The sequence below is a fragment of the Orycteropus afer genome, unplaced genomic scaffold (assembly GCF_000298275.1).
Source record: "Orycteropus afer afer isolate SDZICR_OR568_19922 unplaced genomic scaffold, OryAfe1.0 scaffold00772, whole genome shotgun sequence".
In the NCBI taxonomy this organism is placed as follows: Eukaryota; Metazoa; Chordata; class Mammalia; order Tubulidentata; family Orycteropodidae; genus Orycteropus; species Orycteropus afer.
Genome location: NW_006922359.1, coordinates 606,022 through 615,678, shown reverse-complemented (window position 1 = coordinate 615,678; position 9,657 = coordinate 606,022).

Genomic DNA, 9,657 nt, shown 5'->3' with positions numbered 1-9,657 from the left:
GGTCATGGCACACTCCCTCCTGCGTAGCCATACCTAATCATTCAGCCTGTCCATCTATCTATCCACGCATATATGAATGTTTGCTATCACTGACAACACAGTACTGTATGTGCAAAAGTGTTCATCTTTGTTGTCTGTACCTCCCATGTACCTCTCTATGTCTTTCTCTTCCTCAATGCCACCATGTTGATCACTCAAATTTGGTGCATTGCCCTTCCCTTCACCCAAATCAATACTTGTCTCTACCTATCTGAGAGTGTTCCCTGCCCTCCCACCCCTGGTAACCAACAAAGAAAATTTCCTTCCATATATAAATCTTCCCTTTACTTTTTACAATAATGGACCGATATCACATTTATCCTTCTGTTATTGATTCATTTCACTCAGCATAATGTCCTCCAAGTTCATCCACATTATGCAGTGTTTTGCAGATTCTACGTTATTCTTTAGGGTTGCATAGTATTCCATTATGTGTATATACCATAGTTTGGTTATCCACTCTTCTGTTGATAGACACCTAGGTTGTTTCCATCTTTTTGCTATTGTAAATAGTGCTGTGATGAACATTGGTGTGCATTTATCTGTTCATGTCTTGGCTCTCACTTCTTTAGGATATATACCTAGTAATGGAATGAATGGCTGGGTCAAATGCTATTTCTAATTCCAACATTTTAAGGAATCACCACACTGCTTTCCACAGTGGTTTTATCATTTTACAGTCTCACTAGCAGTACATGAGAGTCCCAATCTCTCCGCATCCTCACCAGCATTTGTTATTTTCTGTCTTGTTGAACTTTGCTACTAGTGCTGGGGCCAGATGGTATCTCATTGTTATTTGATTTGCATCTCTCTACAGGCTAATGATCATGAACATTTCTTCATGTGATTGTTGGCCACCTGAATATCCTTTTTTTTTTTTTTTTCAAATTGTGAAACTACTTTTATCTTTCAGATTAAAGGTATGTATCTTTATTTCCAATGTATTTTCAAATCAGAATCAGTACAATCTTCATTCAACTCTGTAGCATATAGGAATTCAAGATTTTCCAACAGTAATGCTAACATTAGGATCCAAATTATTTCAGTTTTTAAAAATACATTTTATTGAAATATAATTTATGTACAGTGAAATACACAAAACTAAAGTGACATGGGTCAGTGCATTTTTTTTTTCAGTGTTCCCTCTCCTTTTCTCCCAGCCAGTAAACAACAAAGAGAGTTTCCTTCCATATGAACCTTTCCTTGATTTCTTACAATAATGAACTAATTCTCTATTTGTCCTTCAGTGATTGACTTATTTCACTCAGCATAACATCCTCCAAGTTTATCCATGTTATGCAGTGTTTTGCAGATTCTACACTATTCTTTAGTGTTGCATAGTATTCCATTGTATGTATATACCATAGTTTGGTTATCCATTCTTCTGTTGATGGGCACATAGGTTGTTTACATCTTTTTGCTATTATACATAGTGCTGCAATGAACATGGGTGTGCATATATCTGTTCTTGTCCTGGCTCTTACTTCTTTAGGATGTATACCTAGTAATGGCATTGCTGGGTCAAATGGTATTTCTAATTCCAACTTTTTAAGAAATTGCCACATTGCTTTCCACAGTGGTTGTATCATTTTATAGTCCCACCAGAAGTGTATGAGAGTCCCAATCTCTGACATCCTCACCAGCATTTGTTATTTTCTGTTTTGTTGAACTTTGCCATGAGTGCTGGGCTGAGATGGTATCTCATGGTTGTTTTGATTTGCATCTCTCTGACGGCTAATGATCATGAGCATTTCTTCATGTATTTGCTGGCTGCCTGAATATCCTCTTTAGTGAAGTGTCTATTCATGTCTTTTGCCCATTTTAAAATTGGATTGTTAATCTTTTTGTTGTTGAGGTGTTGGAGTTTTCTATAAATTTTGGAGATGAGTCCTTGTCAGATATGTCGTTGCCAAATATTTTTTCCCAATATGTAGGTCCTCTTTTGACTCTTTTGGAGAAGTCTTTGGAAGCACATAAAAATTTAATTTTAAGAAGGTCCCATTCATCTAGTATATCTTCAGCTGTTTGTGCATTTTGGGTTATGCTTGACAGTCTATTTATGCCATAAATTAGGGCCTCTAAATTTGCTCCTAGTTTTCCCTTGAGGAACTTTATAGTCTTAGGTTTCACATTTAAGTCTTTGATCCATCTGGAGTTAGTTTTTGTGTATGGTGTGAGGTATAGATCTTGTTTCATTTTTCTGCACATGGATATCCAGTTTTGCCAGCAACATTTGTTAAAGAGACCATCTCTTCCCCATTTAATGGATTTCAGCCCTTTGTCAAAAATCAGCTGACCATAGGTCAATGGATCTATTTCTGGGTTCTCAATTCTGTTCCACTGGTCTATGTGTCTGTCGTTGTACCAGTACCAGACTGTTTTGACTACTGACTGTGTAGTAAGTTTTGAGATCCAGGAGTGTGAGACCTACTACTTTGTTCTTCTTCAATAGTGCTTTGCTTCTTCAAGGTCTCTTTCCTTTCCATATAAAATCAGTGATTGTTTTTTCCACTGAATATCCTCTTTAATGAAGTGTCTATTCATGTCTTCTGCCCATTTTTTCATCAGATTGTCTTTTTGTTTATATGTTTGTTTTATGCATATTTTTGCTTCTTAGTGTAAATTTATAGTTTATATCAGGGTTCACTTGTGGTGTCATACAGTCCCATGGGTTTTCACAAATGAATAATGTCATATGTCCACCATGACAGTATCCTATGGAATAGTTCCACTGCCCCCAAATCCCCTGTGCTCCACCCACTCATCTCTCTCTCCCTCCCCTCAAGCCTCTGGCAACCACTGATCTTTTCACTGTCTGTAGTTTTTGTCTTTTCCAGAATGTCTTATACTTGCAATCATATAAAATGGCCTCTGAAAGAAGGAAAAGAGGAAGATCAAATCATGTACATCGATGTCCCTGAGCTGTAAATGTGGAAGATGTTATGTTGGTGAATGTTTTGTTGTATATGTTTTCACCACAATGAAACTTAAAAAATAACTAACTAACTAGATCAAATCATGTATATGAGGAACAGTGCACCTAAGTGGCAGAAGCCCATAGAAAAAGCTTGTGATGAAGTTGCATGGACAGACCTCTGATTGTGTGGCCAGGAAATTAAGATCATTCCAAGGTGCCACCTACTCTGAGGCCTACGCAGAAAGCTGGCTATTTCAGCTTGGAGGCTGCGCAGGGTGAAGAGTCTCTGGGCGGCGCAAATGGTTGGCATTCTCGGCTGCTGAGAGACTGGTGACAGTCCACCCTGACATGTCTCAGAAGAAGGGCTTGGCAATGTACTTCTGAAATATCTACTAAAAAAAAACCCCGGGGGGCACAGTTCTGCTCTGACACACGTCGGGGCACCACGAATTGGAATCAGTGAGCATGGGGAAAGCACTACTGATAGTCCCAGTGTCAAGGTCTCATGGGAGCTTCACAGCATCAAAGTGAGCAGCAGCGATACATGAGGCTGTTCCTGCTGTGAAAAAGTTCTCTGTGTCCTTTGTCAATCAGGGAAGGGTTCCTGCTTTGGCAGACTGTCAGTATAGTCGAAACTAGTCTACTTTGTGGGGGGATGAGCCTGATAGAGCTAATTTCAGCATGGACCCTATGAGTAGGCCTGTTTGAAAGCTTTGGAGGAAGAACTTGCTCCTTACTAATGGAGTATCAGGACTGAAGGCTGGTACTTTTTGTTCCTTTCCTCTTTGGGACAATGAGTTAGTGAGGCAGCCTCTTGGGATCTATTGAGAAGAGCATCTCTGCTACATTAATGCTAGTGTTTTGTGGTAGGCAGCTTCCACAGTGGCTCCCAATGGTTCCACTGCCTGAGCGTAGGCTGGACCTAGACCTAAGCACTAACTTCTAACAAATAGTATATAACCAAAGTGACAGGAGGCCACTTTCATGACTAGGTTATGAAAAACCGTGACTTCCATTTTGGCAGACTGAAGATTGTCTTCTCAGCCTGCACTCTTTTTTTTTTTTTTTTTTAAATTTTTATTGTGATTTGGGTGAAAGTTTACAGAGCAAATTCATTTTTCATACAGCAGTTCACACACATTTTGTCTCATGACACTGACTGCAATCACCCACAATGTGACAGCTCTCTTCCCACCTCCTCCCCATAGTTACCTCTTCCCTGTGTCCTTCCCTCCCATGCACTCCTGCCCCCGCCCCAGCTATCTCCCTGTGCATACACTGTCCTTCTATCCTCCCATGATTGATCTCTACAAGGAGTGTATCTACCTGATGTAAATGTTCAGCTCATATGCCTGTCGTTTATTTGGCTGGAAGCCACAGGAGTGGGTTCAATTCCAGACCTGATGGCAGCTAGAGGCCACAGTCTCAGGGGTTTCATTAAGCTCTATCAGAGCAGCAAACCTGGTCTTTTTTTTTTTTTTAATAATTTTGAGTTTTGTTCTACATCGTGCTCCCAGTCTATCCAGGATCTCCTACACAGATCCCCCTCCAAGTGGTTGACAGTGGTAGCTGGACACCATCTAGTTCTTCTGGTCTCATGGTCATATAGGCTGAGGATTGCATGGTCTACCAGTCCCTTGGACTAATTGTTTCCATGCATCTTTGGTTTTCTTCATTCTTCTCTGCTCTGGATGAGGAGAGACCCATCATTGCATCTAGATGGCTGCTTGCAAGCTTTTAAGATCCCAGTAGCTACTCTCCAAAGCAGGATGTAGAACACTGTTTTTGTGTAGGATGTTATGCCAATTGAGCTTGATGTCCCCTGGGACCATACTCCTAAGCCCACAACAGATCCACCTACTCACTCCCTCCAGGTAGCTGGCTGTGGTTTACCACAAACTTGTCCCTTGTCAGCTATACTATATATTTGGATATTCTTACAGAACATACAAATATGCTTGTAGAAACACTGTCTGCCAACCCTATACATGGTCATGGGCACACTCCACCCTCCAATAGATCACAAAGATTGGATCCACAACTGATCATGGGGTGGTGTAGGGCTGGGCAGGATTTCATTTCATTGGGCATCAGGTCCCTATGAGTTGGGGGGTGACTTGACAGCTGCTGAGACTGCTTATGTACAAGCAAACACCTCATGGGATTTGGTTCCTTGGTTTGGAGGTTCAGGGTCATGGTTTCATGGGACATCCCAGTTAATTAGCCTAATAACCTGTTGAGTGCTTCTTTTCTACCTCCTAATTCATTGTGTCATGTCTAAAAACAAAAAGAAAAGAAAACAAAAAATGCCAAACTCACAGTTGTCGAGTCGGACTTGACTCATAGCAACCCCTCCTTGGGTTTCCGACGCAGTATCACTATAGAAGTAGATTGTCCCATCTTCCTTCTGAGGAGTGGCTGGTGGGTTTGAACTGCCAGCCTTCTAGTTAGCAGTCAAATGCCTTAGGCACTATGCCACATGTCTGAGATCTTAAATCTTGCAAGTGGCTATCCAAAGCACAACAACTGATCTCTATTTACCTGGAGCAACAGAGAAAGAAGCAAAGTCAGGAACAGGAGGAGCATATGGATAGTGTGGCTAATTGCCTCTATGACCAGCGGCCTCTTGCCATGAGACCAGAAGCACTGGATGGTGACAGGCTATCATTAGTGAACATTTTGATCAAAGATTCCAGAAACAAATCCTAATAAAAAGGGGGGATATATGGAACAATTTTAAATTCTCATGGACTCTAGACTTTCTGGACCCATACAGCATGGATGAACCCCTGAAACTATTGCCATGAGATAATCTTTAAACCTTAAAACCAAAAAATATCCCCTGAATTCTTCTTGAAACTGAGCAGTGGTTTAGCTGAACCAGTAAAGAGCGTGTGCCTCGAGGATGGTGCTCTTTTAGGATCAGTTTCTATGGGGTCAGACTGACACCAGCAACTGGGAAGATTAGACGGAGGTTTAGAGGGCAGTGAGTTGATGTTAATGAGGAAGGAACAGTTCAGAAAGGGAGGGTAAGAATGGTTGTACAACTTGAAGAATGTAAACAATGTCACTGAAATGTGTTGAATTGGTATATGTTTTGCTGTGTATACCCTCAAGAATAACAACAATAAGTAAAGCTTTAGAGGAAAAAAAAACAACAATGTATTGCATTGGGAAAATCTGCAAAAGATCTCTTTAAGGTCAAAAAGCAAAGACATCACTTTGAGAACTAAGGTATGCCTGACCTAAGCCATAGTATTTTTTGCATTTATTTGTTGAGGTGTTCATCTGGAGAGGCTCTGTTGGCTGTGGAGTAAGGTTGGTTGTATTCTTCATGGAAGCCGATCACCAAACGTCGATAATCCACGGTAGTGCTGGGGGTTTTGAACCACCAACCTTTTGATTACCAGCCAAGTGCAGATGCAAGACTTGGTATTTTCAATCCCCTCACTTGTTAAGCTTCATATGCATGGGAAGGCTAAACAATGATAATGAAGACCCAAGAAGAAGTGATGCCTCTGAACTGTGGTGTTGGTGAAGAATACTGAATACACCATGGGCTTCCAGAAGAATGAACAAATCCATTTTAAAAGAAGTACAGCCAGAATACTCCTTAAAAGTGAGGATGGTGAGACTTTGTCTCTCATACGTAGTACATGCATGTTATCAGGAGGGACCAGACTCTGGAGAAGGCCATTATATTTGGTAGAGAGTCAGTAAATAAGAGGAAGACCCTTAATGAGATGGACTGATACAGTGGCTGCAACGAAGGGCTTGAATACAGCAAGGATTGTGAGGCTGGTGTAGGACCAGGCAGCGTTTCATTCTGTCATACATGGGGTCACTATGAGCCAGAATTGACTTGAACGGCACTTCACAACAACACATACATCCGGGGACAAAGGATCCCCTTTCCTTGGTGAGGACCTATCTCAGCCTCGGTGGGGTTGATGAAGGCAAGTTCTCTTTCTCCCAGATATTCTCTTGAAGTCCATTTCAAACACTGGGGAGAACTGCTGGGGTCTTGGTTCATTTGACACAATCATTGTCAGTCATTGTCTCCCAATGGGAAGGAATCAGGGATAAGGTCTCTCTCTGGAGGCTGGTTTTCCTTGTGGAGACCATTGCAGTAACATCTTCTCACATTCACACACTCTTACCCATAAATTAGGCACTAGCCCCTGGGGGTTCTTTCAAGGAGCAGTTACCGGTGCTTTCCAGACAAAACTTTCTGGAAGCACATGAGGAAGACTTACAAAGCGTTTCTGAGCTGTGTGTCTTCTATGTTGAGGGAAGTATTCCGGAGTCTTTGTAGGCATCCAAGAAGCTAAGGACCCAGGTGTTTCCCACAGGGCACGTAGATCTGCCTGGAGATGGTAGCTACAGGCAGGTTACGCGTAACCCGTTCCCCTACAAGGCCTGGGCCCCGCAGGCACTAAAATGCCCAACTTTTTAACCTGTGACTTCTAATTATCTCCCCAAAAGGAAATGTATTTAATGTGATTTAAAGAAATGCTGAAACAACTCTGCTGTGCCAACTCAACCACTGTTAGTGAGCAGGGACTTTTTTTTTTTATCAGGCAGATGGAATTACTTTCCTAGGGTCTAACATCTAGCTGGAGACCTTTTGGTGCTGTTGACGGTGTGCACATCAGCCACCACTTTGTCATTACATGGTTTCCCCTTTAGCAACTATACTGATTTCATGAAGTCCAACGAAGCTCAAATTCGGTGGCTCTTCCTAGATTTTTTTTTTTGCTTATTAAGAGTAGTGGGGATTCTCAAATTCTTTAAGCCTGTTTTTAAGTAATGAGAGGTGCTTTATGGAAAATTCATGGCCACTGGTGGCTCACAGACCTATTAACCAGGTTGTCTCTCGTCATTGCTGTGTGACATCTGACAGGTACTTAACCTCTCTACACCCCATGCTTCTCTGCAAAACCAAACCCAACCCACTGCCACTGAGTCAATTCTAACGCTGACCCCATGCATTGGAGTAGAACTGCTCCATGGGGTTTCCTGGGCTGTAATGTGCACAGGAGTTGCCAGGCTGTTCTGTGGTGCTGCTGGATGGATTCAAACCGCCAACTTTCAGTTAATAGCCAAGTGCAAAGTGTGCCACCCAGGCATGTTTCTGGTCTCCAAATCGGAAGAAGTAACTGGTCAATCTTAATTCCCATCCCCTAAACAACGAGAAAACCGAAATCCATCGCCATCAAGTCAATTCCGACTTACAAACCTTATAGGACAGAGCAGAACCACCCCATGGGGTTTCTAAGGTCTTAAGTCTTTAAGGAAACAGATCACGTCATCTTTTCCCTGCGGAGCGGCTGGTGGGTTCAATCATCGACCCTTTGGTTAGCAGTTGAGCACGTGACCACTGCACCACCAGGGCGCTCATCTCTTAAAATAAGGAAGCATGAACTTCATTCCCATCAATAATATGAGTATCCTATTTGTGCAACTGAAGTAGTTACTCCCGACCCTGGGGAGCAAAGGGCTTCTTTCACCTAAAAATAGAAATGAAGTGATTAATGCAGCTTTACACAGGTGGGAAGGCATCGCATCAAAACTCAGGTTCAGTATCAGGCCTTTGATTTTCATACTGAAACTACAAGGCCCCAAACAGTCCCATCTTACCCTTTTTCAGGCTGAAGTTTGATACCATCAATATTTTTGTCTTTGAGCAAGCTTCAGAGGGCATGTTTGCCCCATGATTGAGCCCACCCACGCAGCATGAAGGAGTGAAGAACAGAAACCATCCAGAGGCACCATTTTCTTATCTAGAAGTTTTATTTCACTTTAGTTAAAGCTGAGATTGGCTTTCTCATATGGATCCATCCTGCATCTCTGAGGAGGCTCCCTGGAGCAGGGCCTGCGTCTCAGACATCTGTATCACAAGGTAGCACCTGGAACATGGTAGATGCTCAAGTATGTCACCGCCTCTTTGCAAGCTGTTTCCCACTGACCAAAGATTCCCCAAACGTGAGGGGTACAGCAGGTAGCAAGTCTGTGGGAAGCACACTCTCTTCTGATTCCATGAAGCACAGCCGCTGCATGCTCCCCGTCCACGCCCACCAGCCTCCCTCCCCCAAACACGGAGACCCCCAAAGGAAGAGTGTTTCTGTAACAGAGCATTTTCACTTCAGCTTGTTCACTGTTTACAAAATCACATCTCTCAAGGGCAATTTATATTGGTTTTCCATGTGTAGTAATGACATCATCCTTTAAGTGAAAGTAATCAATTTAAAGAAAGTAAACACCCCCAAACTAAAGAGTGTGGTGGTGGGACACAGGTAAGGTCTAAAGAGGGAAGGTGTTCACCGAGGGCTGCTGCCCAGGAAGACAGCACCTCAAGCAGGGCTGCTTCAGTATGGGTTATCCACTCCACAGGGCAAGTGGGAGTCTGTCAGACCCACTGAGCCCAAGGCTCACCCATGTGACAGGTGACATCCCAGGTCACCAACACCCTGCTCCAGATCGTGCGCCACAGAGCAGAGGTTAAACACCAAAGCCAAAGCAGATTCTTAAAAAGTTTAAAAGGAAAAAACAAAACAAAAAAATAACTCTTTGTAAAGATAGATACACTCCCAGTGTGGAGCTGCTCTCAGACAAAAATTTAAATGAGGAGTGGGCAGCATCTGACCAGTATTGGCTGTATCCACCAAGGTCTATCATCCAACTTTTATTATTCCAACTGC